Below are 17,702 nucleotides of genomic sequence, written 5' to 3' on the forward strand. Positions count from 1 at the left end.
CCAATTAGTTTATTTTGCATGCAATCAAAGAATCCTAATGAAAAAAATAATTTCTTAAATATTTGTGCTTATATTTGGACTTGAAAATTAGAAGATTCAGAGTGGCTATGATGCTCAGTAAGCTAACATTACGGTGTCACAGCATAAGGGTTAAAGTTTTTGTGTCCATCTTACTGACTAGTGGAACATAGTAATATCTATGTTGGATATTTTCTCCAATATAATTATCTATTGTGGACATTTATATATTTTCTATTAAAGTGCAATGAAAGAGATGGAATGAAATATAGTAGAATTAAAAAAAGTAAAGGTGCTACTGTTTGTAGCAATTGGTAACAAATAAAAAAGGCGTTTGTGGGGAGGACAAGGAAGACAGTTTAGGTGGTTGCTTTCTGTGTATCATAAAGAACAGAAGTCCTAAAACTGAATCATCTCAGCTGGAGCTACACCGGGGTTTAAACGGAGACGCTTCCATCTCACCAGTGGTGGTACACACCGTAAATTCTCTACGAGCACATCCTTCTTCCACGTCGCCGGGATCGCCCGCTTTTATCTTTGCACTGTCATTTTTAAAACCTGAAGTGAAAGACCATTTCTTACATTTTAGTCTTCATAAACTTGGAACTTGGGCATGAGACATTTCAGCCTTGAAGTTCCACGTGGTCTGAGAGTCAACACATAATAAACTATATAACTAAAAGTGCTGTTTTATGAGTTTAAAGGCATTTACTTGCCTTTGATATGAATTGTGAACTCTTGCTTCCTTGGAACATACATTGCAAAATAAGTGTATAGATTTTGGGGGGGAGCAGACACATAAAGAAAATTATAAAATTATAGATTTTGAAATCATGAAATTGTAAAGCTGTTTAATCCATACCGCTAATTTTACTACACATATTGAATAATTTGTATTATATGGATTAAAATGTTAGTGTTGGAATGTTGACCAAAAGGTCATAAAATAAATAGTTTCAAAACATTTAATAGTTATTATTTGAAATGTAAAGTTTCCATGAAAAAGAAAATAATTTTAAAACAATATTATATAATGCCACTGAATTTTTTTTTAATTTACTATTATTTTCATCTAAAACTATTACAAAAAAATTTCCACTAGTGTAGTTGTATTATACAGAATAATTTTCAAATAAAGATAATCATAATCATAAACATTTTGGTAGTATATAATATCATATTGAAAGAAAAAATATCTGGAAACAGAGAAAACCAAACACCACCCATACTTTTCACTTAAAAATGTAATTAAACAGCTTCTTTGACTATGAGGAATTAAAATATTATGCAATGTGAAATCATGTTCATAGTCACAAAGATACCTTTGCAGATATTTTATTAGCCTTATTTCTAAGAATAAGATCCTGATATTCAAATCTCAGCTTTACCATAACATAGTTAAGAGTTAAATTATACAATTTCACCAAATCATAGTCTTTCTGTTGGTAAAAATATTCTATGTCTGGGGCTCAATTTTGGCTAATGTTGAAAGAAGTAAACCGAAGAACTTATATACATATATACACAACCAGTGAACACAGACATTAGGTTGGGGAAAAGCAATGGGAGTAGGAATGGGGAGGAGGGGGTCGACGGGGAAAAAAAGGGGGATATCTGTAATACTTTCAACAATAAAAAGAAGAAGAAGTAGACACAACACAATTTAACACACCCATGGAATCAGGAATGACACATGTGGGGGGAGAATCCAGTGAACCCAAAGAGTGACTGATCCTTATCCATGCAGGAGATCGACTGCATTTATGCATTTAAAAAAACCATCCCTCTGCAAATGACAATCTGTAGGTTCAGACGTGGGATGAATAGATGGAACATCAGAACAATAAAGGCTGTTCCCTGAAGGATATGAAAACAGTCAATTAGTGTACAACATTGATGAAAGCAGTAAGATTTGAGAATTCTGCTTTGCTGTGTACAAGGTACAGTTTTTGCTCCATCTGAAAATAGATGTCCTTCTTAGGTATTTTTTGGAAAAGAAAAAAAGAAAGAAGTGAAAAGTATTGTGACATATAGAACGTCTGAACATATGGGCCCTGATTTTCGATATATGTTATGGAAGGTAGAGAAATCTATAGATATTGGTGAGAATATTGGGTTTGAGCTTCTTCTATGGGCCAAAATCTCGCTATCATTTAAGGTATGAGAGCACAGGAACATCAATTTAATAACATACCAAACAGCTTCTTAGATTATATAGTCCCTTTCTTCCTACGTGATCAAGGTTTTTCGAAATCTTTATATTATTTAACACTAATTGAAATTCAGGGAAAGAGGGTAAGAAGTCTATGAAGTGCTTAAAAATCCACATGCCTCGAATTAGAAGCAAACTAGTTCTAGAACATCAATCTCTTACTCCTGAATTTCAGATCAGGCTACATTTTAATAAAATATCTTGACTTGATATTATGAGAGGTTCTTGGATAAACATCTTTAACCGCCCTGCACATTCTTCTTCCATTATTTTAACAGGTTTCATTACCATTTCAACTGGAGGCACAAATACTCTGATTATTTAAAACATATGAATTAAATAGCTATGCATATATAATACTGTAACAGTATATTATTTATTTTTATTTTCTTTTGAACATGTATTGGAAAAATAGCAGTATAAAATTGTGGCTAAATGCCTTGGCCAGTTTGGCTTAGTGGTTAGAGTGTCAGCCTGTGGACCAGAGAGACCCAGGTTTGGTTCCCACTAAGGGCAACTATCTTGGTTGCAGTTTGCCCCCGGCCCTGGTTGGGGTCGTGTGGGTGGTGACCAGTTGATGTCTCTCTCTCTCACATGGATGTTTTTCTCTCTCTTTCCCCCCCTCTCCCCTTTCTGCTCTATCTGAAGATAAATGCAAAAATATCCTCGGGTGAGGATTAAAAAAAATTGTGGCTGAGTTTATACTAGTAAATAACAATACAATCCAGAATTTTTTTTCTGACTGTGTAGTTTCACTTTTGGTTAAAACATCATATTTTATGTTGTTGACTGACTAATATTATAGAGAAAAAAGTTCTGTAAACCATAAGATCTTTCTTTATTTATTTAAATTTTAATAAAATTTACTGAGCTGATGTTGGTTAATAAAATTATATTGGTTTCAACTGTACGATTCTATAATACATCATCTGTATATTGTGTGCGCAACAAAGTCTCCTTCCATCCCTGTTTATTCGCCCTTTACCTCTCTCCTTCTGTAATGTCCAGACCATTGTCTGTCTGTGAGGGGTTTTTTGGTTTATTTGGTTTTAGCTTAATCCCTTCACTGTTTCACCCAGCCCTCCAACTCTCCTTCCCCCTGACAGCTGTATCACTGTACCTGTGAGTCAGTTTGTATCTTTTAGTTTATTCTGTTCATTAGATTCCACATACAAGTGAAATCATACGGTTATTGGTCTTTCTATGACTGGCTTATTTCACTTAGCATAGTATTGCCCATGCTGTTGCAAAAGGTAAGATTTCCTTCTTTTTTTACAGCTGAGTAGTAAATATAAAGATCGTTTAGACAATACTATTATCTTTCCGATCAGAGGACCACATCACTAATACCTTAGTGAAAGCATTTTTCATCATGATTGTCATGTGGTGGGATTATCAAAAGATTCCTATGTTTGTTGAGAAATAAATATTTTTTGATAGCAAGTTCTATTATTATACTTCTTATCTTTCTAAGATATAAAATAAGGAATTATTTAGTATTATAACTAGAATTTTTACTCCAAAGCAAGGTTTTCTAAGAGTTTTTAAAAATATTTTCTATTAAAGATGTATATATGTAAATTTTTGTCATTAAAGTATATGTGTCAATAATATTAAGATTTTAAAATATCAGTATTTAGCTGATACTCCCTTCTTTTATTCCCCATTTATTTTTAAATCTTCTCTTAGTCTAACTATGCCTCTCAATTTATTTTTGAGACCTACAAATTCTCTCTAGTATAACATTTCAGCAGAGCACAAAATATTTATCTCCATAAACAAAAACGAAGAAATTGGGATGAAATGTAAATTGTTACTTAACACATCCGTGTTTACTGCTTTTAGTTCGCTGATCTCATTCTTCCCTTGGTGGTACAACTCTGAACTTAACTGGTTGTTCCAAAGAAGTGAAAATGATAAATTTTTAAGCCTATACAGTACTTTTACAAGATCCATTTTTTTCCTTAGAGATAAAATATATTGTTTTTATAATGAAAAGTACACAGAAATAAATAGGTTTTGGAGGATTTTTTTCTATAGGAGCATGTCAAACATTTGCAGAACACAGTACATGTAGAACTGCAATATATGCTTCCTTGTAAATTCTATCTAAATAGGTTAATCATTTAGGATCATTCAAAGCCAACTAAACAATCATCATGATTTATAAGAGGGCTTTTTTTCTGTAATATTTCATTACTTCTGACTTGCAATAAATATAATAAATGAAACAATATATTAAAGTCTTTTGATATTGGACTTGAAAGCTTTGATCATTTTAAAAGCAGTAAAACTAGTTCTGAAATTGATGTAGCATTATTTATTTGCTGATTGTGGTTCTAGATAAATGATTTGAAGTACTTAAATGTAATTGAATACTTAGGTCAAGCATACCTAGTTATTTAGCAAATGAAAACACCTCTTAAAATGTATGTTTCTTCTCTCCTCTCCTGCTCAACCTTCTTGTAGTCTCCAACTGCCCTGTGATTTTCAGATCTCATATTTCTCTCCCTCTATAAACTCACTCTAGATCACTTTGTCCTAGTCCTCATTTAATTGGTTCTGTTGTTTAACTTGTTATTTAACTTTCCCAAACATGCCAGGGTTACCGTTGCCTGTTGCCTTTGCCCTAACTGCCCTACTGCTCAGTGCCCTTTCCTGCCATCTTTGTCCATCTTTGCGTTGATGGCTCCTTCTTGTCATTCCAAATTCAACTTATTTATTGAAAGCTTTTTGACCATCCAAAAAAAAAATAGCTACCCAATCATTGCAATTATAATTATCATCCTGATCTATCTTAACTTAGTTCAGACATTATGTTGCTTAATTTTTCTTAAGGTCATCCACTAGAAAGATCCATAAGTGTAAAGGCATTATCCGACAAAGCAAACGTTGTTCTCTTTTCCATACACCACCACTTGGCTAAAACAGGAGGCTCAACGTCGAAAGAATGTTTATTGAAAGAATAAATATAAATTGAAAAAAGTGAATTAATGGAAAACTTTGGCCTATCACACTGCAAAATATAATACTGTTAATGAGCATATTGAAGAAAAAACACCATTTAGGGGAACTATAAAGTGATACAAGCTGTTGAACAGGCAATGTTTCAACATCTACCCAAACCAAAAGTGGAAATCTCTTTGTGTCTTTTAGTGCAAAAATGGAATATTATTTTAAAAAGAAAAACATTAACTTTTTCTAATTTTACTAATAATTATGTTTATAATAAAAATTTATGAAAAATAATATAGTCATTAATGAGAATATATCCATTCAAGCTTTTTTTTAGCCCTTTGTTGGTCATACATCTAATATTTGGTCTACATCAGAGAGAGAAATGATGCTTGCCCTTATGGCACTTATATTCCAGCATAAAGTAAACATTACTCATAATAAATCAAATACATTATAAATCAGTGTTATTTAAAAAAAAAAAAAAACTGACATGAGTCAGTGGGCCTGAAATCCCAGGGAGAACAGATAATTATATTTAGGAAGCTCTTGATGGCTTTTTGAGAAAAAAAGGGGCTGACCCAAATGGTTATTTGAGCATCTTAGGCAGTGGCAACAGCCAGTGCAAAGGTCCTGAGGCAAAATATTCCTGGCATATCCTAATCAAGGCTCATTCATATAATTCTGAAAGAAATCTGAGGCTCAGTGTACTATAAAGGATCATGATTAATTGATCTAATTTACATATGATAGAACTTATAAAGAAATGTGCAAGAACAGAGAGAATTGGGTCACAGTCCACGTTTCTGTTTTAAACATATTAGAAGAGCATAATGATCATCTCTCATTTTCTTATTACTGTTTTCTACAAGGTATATCAGAGACTGGACAATTGACCGATTCAACTGTTCCAAGATTAAGTATTCACAGTGCACTCTCCTGTTATTCTCGCCTTGGGCAGAAAGTAAAATCGGAGTGGATGAGTTTTTGGACTTAGATATAATTTAAGAATTTGGAATTTCAACTTTATCACAAAAGGGCAAGACAATTTGATTTTGGACTTCAATTTCTTCTAAGCAGCATAGTATAATTATTCTTGAGAAGCAGTGTTGCTTAAGAACCAAACTTTCAAATCATTGTCTGGATTCAAATTCAGGATCCAGCATGTCAGCTGGCTAGGTAACCTTGGATAAAATGCTTAGCCATTCTGCAAAACTGAGAGATCAGTGGGACAAGACGCAAAACATTTCTGTGAGTTTTAAGTGAGATGTTATTTATAAATTACTTTGAACGGGGTCTTTCACACATTAAGACCCCGTTTCTTGCACAGTTGAACATACTTATTTCTTGCACAGTTGAACATTAAATTCTGAGTAAATTTAACAACTTATCTTTCATTTTCCCTGGAATTTGATGATGAAACAACTTTCTTTCTCTTTTTCTTTTCTATCAAGATCAATTTTAATCCCTCAGTCATTATAAATTTGAATATTTGGAGGTAAAAGATTGAAAGAGTGCAGGATGCATTCACCAATATCAATGAACAGCAACTTAATAACTTTTTCTACTTATGTGTTGCAAAGAATAACCTGCTTAGTATAAACAACTGAAAGTTGTTTAATCATTGAAGTAGTTCACATCTTCAAATATGAAACCTTCATTTCCCTGAAAAAACAATTCCATAGTTATAGCTTTTTGATCATTCATTGTTTTCTCCAGCAACAATCTACCTGCTCACCTTTCAAATCCCAACGCATACATATATTTTTTCTTCACACAGCACACATTTTTTTTATCTTCTGTTTATAAAGAGTGCTTTTATTTCTCACATATACCACAAAAGGTATTTCTATAACTTTATTTAATATATTTACCATCTTGAAAACCTACCTGTGATATTTTATCTTTATGCGTAAAAATTTCTTTGCCAGACTTTAAGTGGAATATATGCTTTTGTAATTAAAGGGCTGTAATACATAAAGTATGAAGTACTAAAAGCAAACTGTGGTGAATAAAGAATTGGGGGGTATTTATAATCAGTTGAATCTGAAAAATGAACACTTTCAGCTACAAATCTTAAATTATGTATTTTCTATGTTAATTTAGAATCATTCTTACAACTAAAAGCTAAATGTTAATTGCTCATGTGAATATTTGTTAAATAACGACAACAGAAAATATAAGAACTACATATTTAAAAATTTTCCAAAAGTACTTATTTATTTATAATTTATATTTTAGTTTGTAAAGCACAAATACCTGAGTTTCTCTGCTGAGAAAAATAGGCAATGCTCATAGAAGAATATATTCTGTTTCCAGAATCTGTATGGGACTCATTTGGGGAAAAGTGAGTTATCTCATCATTTTTGAGATAAATCTCAAAGATTTATGGTCTATTCTTTCTATTGATGATTATCTGAAATGTTTTATTTTTATTTTAGTATCATTTTAAAAAGGATTTGGTATATTTTTTCTTAATGTCTAAAAAAATTCACCTCTAAAGAGTTGCAAACTGATATTCTTATATTTATGCTGAGTTATCTCCATTCACAGACCCATACGTTAATTCATTTAAGTGCATTTTACACATTTGAGCTTAATAAAGTAAGAAACTCTATAAGTTGAAGAATCAATAAAATACTACAGTTGAGTTGAGGACAACGGTCTTCTATTAAGGCACTATTCAAGTTGTGGGCAAAATTACAAACAGGATAAAAAATAGCAGGGTTTTGTTTTTTTTTTAAATGAAACTAGGGCTAGAATGTAAAAGGAAACCATCCATTGGATAAACAAACAAATTAATTAATTTTTTTAAAGAGTAGAAAAAGAAAGAACAGGAAATCCAGTCCTAGGCTTTCAGCGATGCCTGTAAGTATCCGGAAGTTGCTGGCTGGTGGTTGCTGAGATTGGATCATGAGATTCTTTTTTCATAACCCAGAACATGTTTGACAGATATATGCAACTGCTGCTTTCTCCTAGCACGTTGGAGACTGCTCCAGTGACTGGGAGTCGGTCAGCATGGATGAGGCGCCCTTAAATTTTTGTCTTTACGTGTCTCCCAAGATTCAACTCTGATGTGTTCTTAACTCTTATCCTGGACAACTCCACCTTCCTTACATCTGGCTGCATATTAATTGTATATTCTAAACAAAAGCGATATGAACACCTCATTTATATGATTTATCTAGTATGTATACAAATACATCACACAGACTTTAAGAGTCCTCGTCTTTGAATAGATTGGAACACATACTTTGTGGAATGTCCAAATGCCATCATTAGATTTGTGGTTGTCTGTAGTATATAGTTATGTACAAGTGTTGATAGTTCAACAGAAATTTTAACTTATGAGGCAGACTGCAAATAAGATGGCCTCATTTTTTAAAATATGTTAGATAAAACTAATTTAAGTGTTACTCAATTATTTTAGCCTTCTTTGTTATGTTAGCTATCATAGATAGTTCTTTCTTATTTCCCAGTTGATTTCCTTGATGTTTTGTGTATATTGTTTTTTGATTTATTCTTTCCTTTCAAATATTATGATATTTATTAAAATACCTGTGATATTAAAAGTGGCTTTCCTGAAATCTTCAGATATTTGACACAATATGCCAGATAAATTAAAAAAAGAAAACCAAAAGGTATCAATTTCAAACAAGAACAATTTTCCTATAGTAATATTAGAATTTCATTGCCTCATAATAAATGTATGATTTCTTTTTAAATTGAAAGAAAAGTATAATACCAGTACAAAAGTAAAAAAAATTGTATCATCGGGGTAAAAAAATTATGGTCATATAGGAAATGATGATTCTGTTACTGTAACCTCTATGCTTAAACAGCTACAACATTAAATATTTATACAGATGTATCCTGTTATATGGGCTTACGTACCATTTCGAACGCACATATTTTTTGATATTTCCAAAGAATCAGCTTCTTATTACATTATTTTTCTCTTATGTTTTCTGTTTGAAATTTAATTGATTTTTGCTCTAATTTGTATTATTTATTTTCTTCCATGTACTTTAGTCTTACATTGCTCTCTTCTCTAGTGTTCTATAATGAGAGTTGAGATTATATATTTTAAATATTTTCTGGCATGTGCATTCAATGCCATAATTCCCTTCTAAGCATTGCCTCCTTTCCTGCATTCTTCAAATTTTAAATTCTATTTTTATATTCATTTAGTTCAAACTATTGTTTTAATTTCTCTTAAGTCTTCTTTGACTTATGTGTTATTTATAAGCATGTTGTCTAGTCTCCATATACTTTGGAAATTTTTAGGTATCTTTCTATTATTGATTTTTTATTTAATTACGTTAAGAGTGAGAATATATTTTGTATTACTTCTATTCTTTTTACATTTATTCAGGTATATTTTATGGCCCAGAATGTGGACAGTCTTTGTGAATGTTCCTCGTGAGCTTAAGAAGGTGCATTTTGCTATTGAATGGAGTATTCTGTAAATTAGAGCAAGTTGATTAATAGTTTATTTAGATCTGCCATAGCCTCATTTAATTTGTGCCTGTTTTCATTTGTTAATTATTGACAAGAAGATGTTGAATTTTCTACAGCAGTGGTTTTACTTGTTTCTCCTTTAACCCTTATAAGTTTTGGTCTTATGGATTTACTTGATGTTATTAAGTGTATACACATTTAAGATTATTGTTTTCTTGTAAAATTATTATTCATTATAATATAATGCCCTCTTTATCTTTGAGAATGTTCCTTGGTTTGAAGTCTTATTTATTTGGAATTAATATAGCTTTATAACGTTCTTTAATGAGAAGTGGGGAACATCCGGCCCGCGGGCCTTAGAAGGTCCACAAAATCAATACCATCAAACATGCTCTACTGAACCTCTGCTCATCCCCTCCGTGATTTTCCCTTCAAAAGGCCAAGTCACCTCTGCACAAACCAGACTGGAGCTCCTCCCTTTCCTCTGCTGTCAGTGGTTACGGAGTAGATCTGTTCACCACACTCACTACTGTCCGGCCCTGTTTGTCTTTGACAATTCCCTGTTATTCTACTGAAGTTCTCTTTGTGCAGGGGTAAGCCATGGGGAGGGAACATTCTAGAATTCTCCAATGGGATCTGTCTTTCAGTGGTCCTGTATGTAGTGGGCAAGTTTTTCTCGAGTGCTATAGCTCTCTCCCTCCCTGCACTTTTCCCAGCGTGCAGTGTTCCCAAACTATTTTCATAAATCACTGACTCTTTTTGACTATGACTTTTTTTTATTTCCCTTAGAGGAACTGGAAGAATAGAAGAGATTAGAGTGGAAGTAATTACCTTCCTCCAACTTGAATGCGATTTAGCAGTCTTTTTTCCTGGTAGACCTCTGTGATGGAGAAGGCTCTAGATATATTTCCCGACTGCCAGAGCTGTGAAGGTATCATTCTTAAATGTTCACTGTGATGAGAGCCTGGTGGAGTTCCTGAAAGGAAAGCCCATGAACATTTGGGTCCTCCTCCCACAAGACTATTGCCAGATTTTCTCACATTTATGCTAGCCCATACACAGCCTCCAGAAATTTGTCAAAAATACCCTTGGCATGTTCCTATACCAGTATATGACTCCATCAGTCTCTGCTCCCAGTAAAGCAGGTTTTGGCTGCGACTGCGTTCACAGATGTTGATTTTTCGTTTGTTTATTTTTTGTAAGGATGGGAATGACAATTCTATATGTCAGAGATGAAACTGGAAATCTCTCAGTTACTTTATTCTTTATTCCTCTGCCTATTCTTCTTTCCACCCACCCACCTACCTACTGCTGGCAACCATTGACCTTTTTATTGTCTCTGCAATTTTGCCATGTTTAGAAAGTTTGTAATTGGAATCATCCAGGGTATAGCATTCCCAGATTGGCTTCTTTTACTTATTTGTATGTGTTTATGGTTCCTCCATGTCTTTTCATGGCTTAATTGCTGATTTCTTTTTACCACTGAATAATATTTGATTATCTGGATATAACAATGTTTTTTACATTCATCTATTGAAGGAGATCTAAGTTGTTTCCATGTTTTGACAATTAAAGAAAAGTTGCTATAAACATCCATGTGCAGGCATAAGTTTTCACTTCCTTTGGGTAAATGCCAAGGTGTACAATCGCTAGAAAGATACTTGTAAGAGTTTGCTTACTTTTGTTAAAACAAAAAAAGAAAAGAAAAGAAAAGAAAAGAAAAGAAAAGAAAAGAAAAGAAAAGAAAAGAAAAGAAAAGAAAAGAAAAGAAAAGCATCAAAACTGCCAAGTTGTTCTCCAAAATGGTTGGACCATTTTGCATTTTCACCAGCAATGAATGTGAATTTGTGTTGTTCCACATCCAGCATTTGGGGGTGTCAGTGTTCTGGATTTTGGCTATTTTAATAGGCATGTAGTGGTATCTCATTGTTTTCATTTGTTTTTCCCAGATGATATGTGATATGGAGCATCTTTTTATGCATATTTTCCATCTGTAAATCTTCTTTGGTGAGATATCTTTTAAGATCTTTGGCCCATTTCTTAATGAGTTTTTATTTATTTATTTTATTTCTTATTGTTGTAGATTAAGAGTTCTTTGTATACTTTGGATAACAGTTCTTTATCAAACGTGCCTTTTGAAAATATTTTCTCCCATTTGGTCAGTTTTCTATTCTTTTGACATTGCCTTTTTCAGAGCAGAAGTTTTTAATTTTAATGAAGTCCAGCTTGTGCATTCTTTGTTTCATTGATTGTATCTTTGGTGGTGTATCTAAAAAGGAATCACCATGCCCATGGTCATCTAGGTTTTTTCCTATGTTATCTTCTTGGAGTTTTATACTTTTGAATTTTATATTCAAGTATATGATTCATTTTGAGGTTTGGTTTTTTTTTATGTGCACGATTATTTATAAATTCATAGTTTTGGATGTGATTGTCCAGTTGTTCTAGCACCATTTGTGAATAGACTATCTTTGTTCCATTGTATCGCTTTGGCTTCTTTGTCAAAGATCAGCTAACTGCGTTTATGGGGGTCATTTTCCTGGACTCTGTGGATCTGTTTGTCTGTTCTCTTGCCAATATCCCATTGTCTTGATTACTGTCACTTCATAATAAGTCTTGAAGCCGGTTAGCATTAGTACTGCATTTTATTTACCTTCATTATTATACACTAACTTCATTTTAAGTTATCAATTTTATCATATTACCTGCCCCTGTTTAAACTCTTAATGATTTCCCATTGTTCTTCTAAATAAGCCCCAAGTCCTTTTATTGGTTATAAGTTCCTTGATGATGAATTCTTTATCATACACTTTTGTTTATCTTATACCAGACTCATTCACACACTCCAAGTGAGTCAAACGGCCCCTCTATAATAGCTTCAAAAAAGATCACACTCACTTTGACTCCAGGGCCTTTGCACACATTGACTTGCCAACTTGAACACTTCCTCTCTTCCGCTGACCACTACTACTATGCCTGTAATTTTTCAGCCACAGATCTATTATGAAATTTATCTCACCAGATGAACCTTTCTCTGTGGGGCAAAAATAGGTTTACAGTGTTTGTATGAAAAAGAATACAATAATAAATAATATAAAAATGAACTCTTTCAGGTACACACAACTGTAATCCTATTTTTGCCGCACCCTTATTTCCCCAGATTCTATTCTTGTGTTGCATCCAGTGTACCTCCCCTTTCAATAATTACACTTGCAATTGTGCAGCTATTTTTAAATTTAAAAAAATAACATATGCCACTGGACCATAATAGTTTTGAAGGAGCATCTGTGCTCTTCCCTTGTTATAACACAGTGCTGACATTTCAGTAGTCTAGGTTATTAAATGCAGAACCTTACCTGATTGTTTGACCTGTTTTTCTAAAAGAAATACTCTGCCTCACATTTTCTGTGGAAAGAAAAGAACCCTGTTATAATATGACATCATGTAAAGACTGCTGTATTCCAAAATTAAACATTAGTTGATATTAAACTGATTCATAATTATTGTAATTATTAACAAATGCAATCATGCTATAGCATTTAACAATGTTCATGATTCTATAGTATTTTTTTTCATTTAATTGACATATTTCATTTCAGCTTGTTACTCTGCCTCTTTTTATATAAACATACCAAAGCAAATATTGGATCAATTTATTAAGCCATTTATATTGAGCTGATGTTTTCCAATCTATCTATAATCTGTTTATCTGAATTTATTTAGATATTTTTATTTTCCCAACATTCTTAACACTTAACCAGCCTTAATACTTACCAATATTACCAACTGGGGTCATTTGACAAAGCCTGGAAGCATTTTGTGTTCTTACAGCTGGGATGGAAGTGCTATCAGCATCTATTTGATAGAGCCAGGGATGATCCTATAAATTTTACAATGCACACGTCAACCTGTCCTCACACCCCAAGAGAGATTTATACAACTCAAAATAGCAATATTTGAGAAATCCTGCTGTATGCAGTCAAACTAACATTTTTACATAACTTTCAAGATATAGGGAGAATACTCATCAAAGGTGTCTAACTAATTGGAAATAAGGATCATATTAAAATATAAAATCCTTTTTAAAATAAAATGATATCTAAAACATTTTTCTGATGTGCCAATTTAGATAAAAAAACATTCTATTTTGATAATATCATTTTTATAGGCAGAAGCCAGTATTTCAAGTTCTTAAAGTAATTATATTCACTATTTAAATTTTCATAACATTTGACAACGGCATCATTATATTATACTTTCTAGCTGTCACTACACTCTCATGCAATGTGGCTCATTGATCTTCCTCTGTGTTTCATTTTCAGCTGTCTGAAATCTACCTCACAGAACATGGTACGTGTCTGTTTTCAGGTGATATTGCATTCTGCCCTCCACCCTCCACTTTTTTGTTGTTGTTGGTAGACATTTATTTGTTTCATGTGTCTAAGTTTTGACATGTATTAGAACAAAAACAAATATTATTATCCAACTGTATTGCAATAGGTATATCATAATTTATTATGGTCATGATCCTTTTCAAAGAGGCTACATAAAGATGTGGCTTTAAAGAGAAAAATAATCCTTGGTTCATTTTGAATGGACCCATTCTTCTGATTTAGAGTCAGAATAATTTTGAAAAATCTAAACTTTTATTCAGGTAGAATATAGGTAAGCCATTTTTCTTTGCAGATGAATCATTTAGTATAATTTTTTTCTTGACTCTTTCAAATATATTGACTGACATATTTGAACAATGCTGTAAAAGGGAAATGTTTGTATTGATACATTTTTCCTGGCAGGATCTGAATTCTTTCTAAATGAAGATCTGTGTCTCTGATTGCTGTTTCTAGGTTCCCTTGTTTTTGTTTTATATTTTTAATTCTTTAAATTGATAATTTATTTTTGGAAGATACAATTAGATTTATTCTATTCAGAAGCTTGGTTTGTTTCTATTTGCTCTTAGCAGAATGGTTTCAATTTTGTGTTCTTTTTGTTATTATTCATGGGGTCTTCTATAAAAATCTCCTTTGCATGCAAATTCTGCTATTTTCCTTTGCCACTTCAATATCTTTGAAAAAACTGTTTTCTAAAGAACAGATTTAATAATTAACTTTCTATATCCCCAAAGATGATCTGAGTGACACGTGGTAGATTTGTATAATCAACCACTTTCCTCAAAAGATTCCCAAATTTAGTATGATGGTTTCTGTCATCAAGTGTAACTCATCAAATGTTCAAGAACATAGTCACTGATTTGCTGTACTAACTAGTAAAACACATAACTTTAGAGCATTTCCTAGTAAAACTGTAACGTAATTTTCTTTTTGAAAAGTGAAACAAAAAATTCTACACCGTCAGTGATAGCAATCTAAACCTCTATGGATGACTAGTTGATACCATAGTAAGCTTTGCTGTTTTAGAAACATTCTACTTGCTTCTTCAGTCCAAGACATAGAAATCTGAATGAAATATAGGTGAGACAACTACATTTAGGGACTACTCCAGGTTAGATTATATTTCCAATTTTCCTTCTTAGATGTCTTTAAGTTACTGACAGGTTATTAGAAATAATAATAGAATTATCAAAACAATGACAAGAAAAATTACTCTCTCTGAGTGCTTTCACAAGAATTATCACCCAATTCTTTTGAAATGTGCAGAATGTATCAATAGATGTGAGCCCTGGGGAACTTTGGAGTTGATGATTAGGCCATAGCATATTGGAAATATCCATCTTCCAGGTATGACTCGAGTTGATACAATGGGCCTCTTTGTACTAACGCAGAGATTTTCTGAATGGGGGGAGGGGTCAAAAGGCCTTTTTTCACCATTATATCTCAGCACTTAGTATTAAGAAAATGGTTTTGGAACAAAGATAACAAAAATACAACTTTTACCGCAGTCTTTATAGTCGTCATTAAATCCTAAGCATAGAGAGACATGTTGTGTCTATATACCTGCCATTTGGTGGCCCAGCTTCCCTCCAAGGCAGAGTTGGTGAGCACTGAACAGATGACTAACTTGCTTCCCTTTTTAATTCAGAATGCAATAGACGAATCAGAAAAAATGAGTTGTATTAACTTTACAAATTTAATCCTAAAATACACTTTTGGTTATGACATGAGAAAGGAATCGGAGATCAATTCTTCCATTTATAATTTAAAGAAGCAAGTAACACATGGTAGATTTGTATAATCAAATATGTATCTTCCAAAGTTTAGGTATGTGATACACATAAACCATATATAATACATGATTTTTACATATATTATATACTACATATTCTATTTGTTTGCTAACTACATATTTATTGAGTGCTTACTAGGTCTGAGCCATAACTGAATTATTGTCTTACATATTTTTAAATTCATTAACTCTGATATATTTTTGATGGTAATTATAAATGCCCAAAACAAGATGATACCCTTCTTCCTTAGGTAAAAATTTTATTTTTTAATTGTTTTTATTTTTTCATGAATTTTTTCCTTTCCTTTTTTTTTTTGTTCAATCTCTACACTCACCTTAGCTCCCTTGCCACACACAGCTGTCAGCTTGCTCTCTATGAGGCTGTCTCTATTTTGATTGTTAATTCGTTTTGTTCATTAGATTCCACATATGAGTGAAATCAAATGGTACTTGTCTTTCTCTGACTGGCTTATTTTACTGAACATAATGCTCTCCAGGTTCATCCATGCTGTTGTAAAAGGGTAAGATTTCCTTCTTTGTTACAGCCGAGGAGTAGTCCGTTGTATAAATATACCACAACTGTTTTTCAGCCACTCATCCACTAATGGACACTTGGGCTGCTTCCAAATCTTAGATATTGTAAAAAAAATACTGCCGTGACCATAAGGTGCATATATTCTTTAATATTTGTGTTTTGGCCATTTCTTCTAGTATTTGATAACTTAGAGATGAAATACAGATTTCTAGTTGTAATGGTGTTTAAAATATGTTCCCTATTGTAGGTCCCATTCCAGTCTATCTAGCATCACCAGTAGTTCATATTGGCATCTTTGTATTTATTAATTGGTGAGCCAACCCCAGGTTGTTAGGCAATAGGGCAGAAGCACTATGAAGCCGAAGATAACATACTGATGATAGGGTAGACACCATGTTCTGCATTCTACTAAAGACTCAACAAGTAGCATTATACTTGATATTTATTAGACCTCTAATAAATACTGGTTGAATGAGTCACTTGCTGAGGAATGGATTTTTGGTTGAACGTCAGGTTATTATTATGCTTAATAGATGTTAATTATCAGATGATGAATATTTGCATATCATTTTTGTACAAATGTAGAGTAGGGTTTCCTGATCCCAGCATTATTAACATTTAGGGCAGATGATTCTTTACTGTGGAGTTTAGCCAGTAGTTTGTGGGATGTTTGCAATATCTCTAGCCTCGACCCACTGGATACCAGTCACTTTCCCTCTCCCAGCTGTAGCAGTCAAACTGTCCAGGCCCTGCCCATGTCCCTGAGGTGGAAAAACCGCATCCAGTTGAGTACTACTGATCTGGATGATTTCTCGTTAATTTTCATGACTAGGACAGAATATGGAGTTCAGGAGAAAAAAATTCTAATTTATTTTCTTTACTTTTACAAATTCTACTAGAATTGATTTTTAACCGTAAGTTACCCTTATAGTTTCTTATGATTAGGCATCCGTTGGACAGTTTTTTATGTATCTTTTCTTCTATTTGATCTATGAATAAAAGGTTAAAATAAGGAGACTATGATATGTTTCTTCTTAATTATTTAATGAACCTATTTGCCTATGTGAAAGGAGGCAAATATTTCATAATCCTTCTCTATTTGGCATATTTTTAATTTTTTCTCCATTTTAGTTTAGCAATAATTATACTAACATCTTTCATTTGGGTTGCTTAAGTAGACTTTTGTGTAATGAGAGTATAGGCAATTGTCTTCAAAGGCATACCTTTCAAATGACTTTCAGGTGCTTCAGACAGGAAAAATATTGAATGCATAGGTTTCTTTTTGGAGAGGAAGCTGCAGCTGTATGGCTGGCCTGGGAGTCTGTTTGCGTGGCTCTT

Source organism: Molossus molossus, unplaced genomic scaffold (assembly GCF_014108415.1).
Source record: "Molossus molossus isolate mMolMol1 unplaced genomic scaffold, mMolMol1.p scaffold_m16_p_4, whole genome shotgun sequence".
NCBI lineage: Eukaryota > Metazoa > Chordata > Mammalia > Chiroptera > Molossidae > Molossus > Molossus molossus.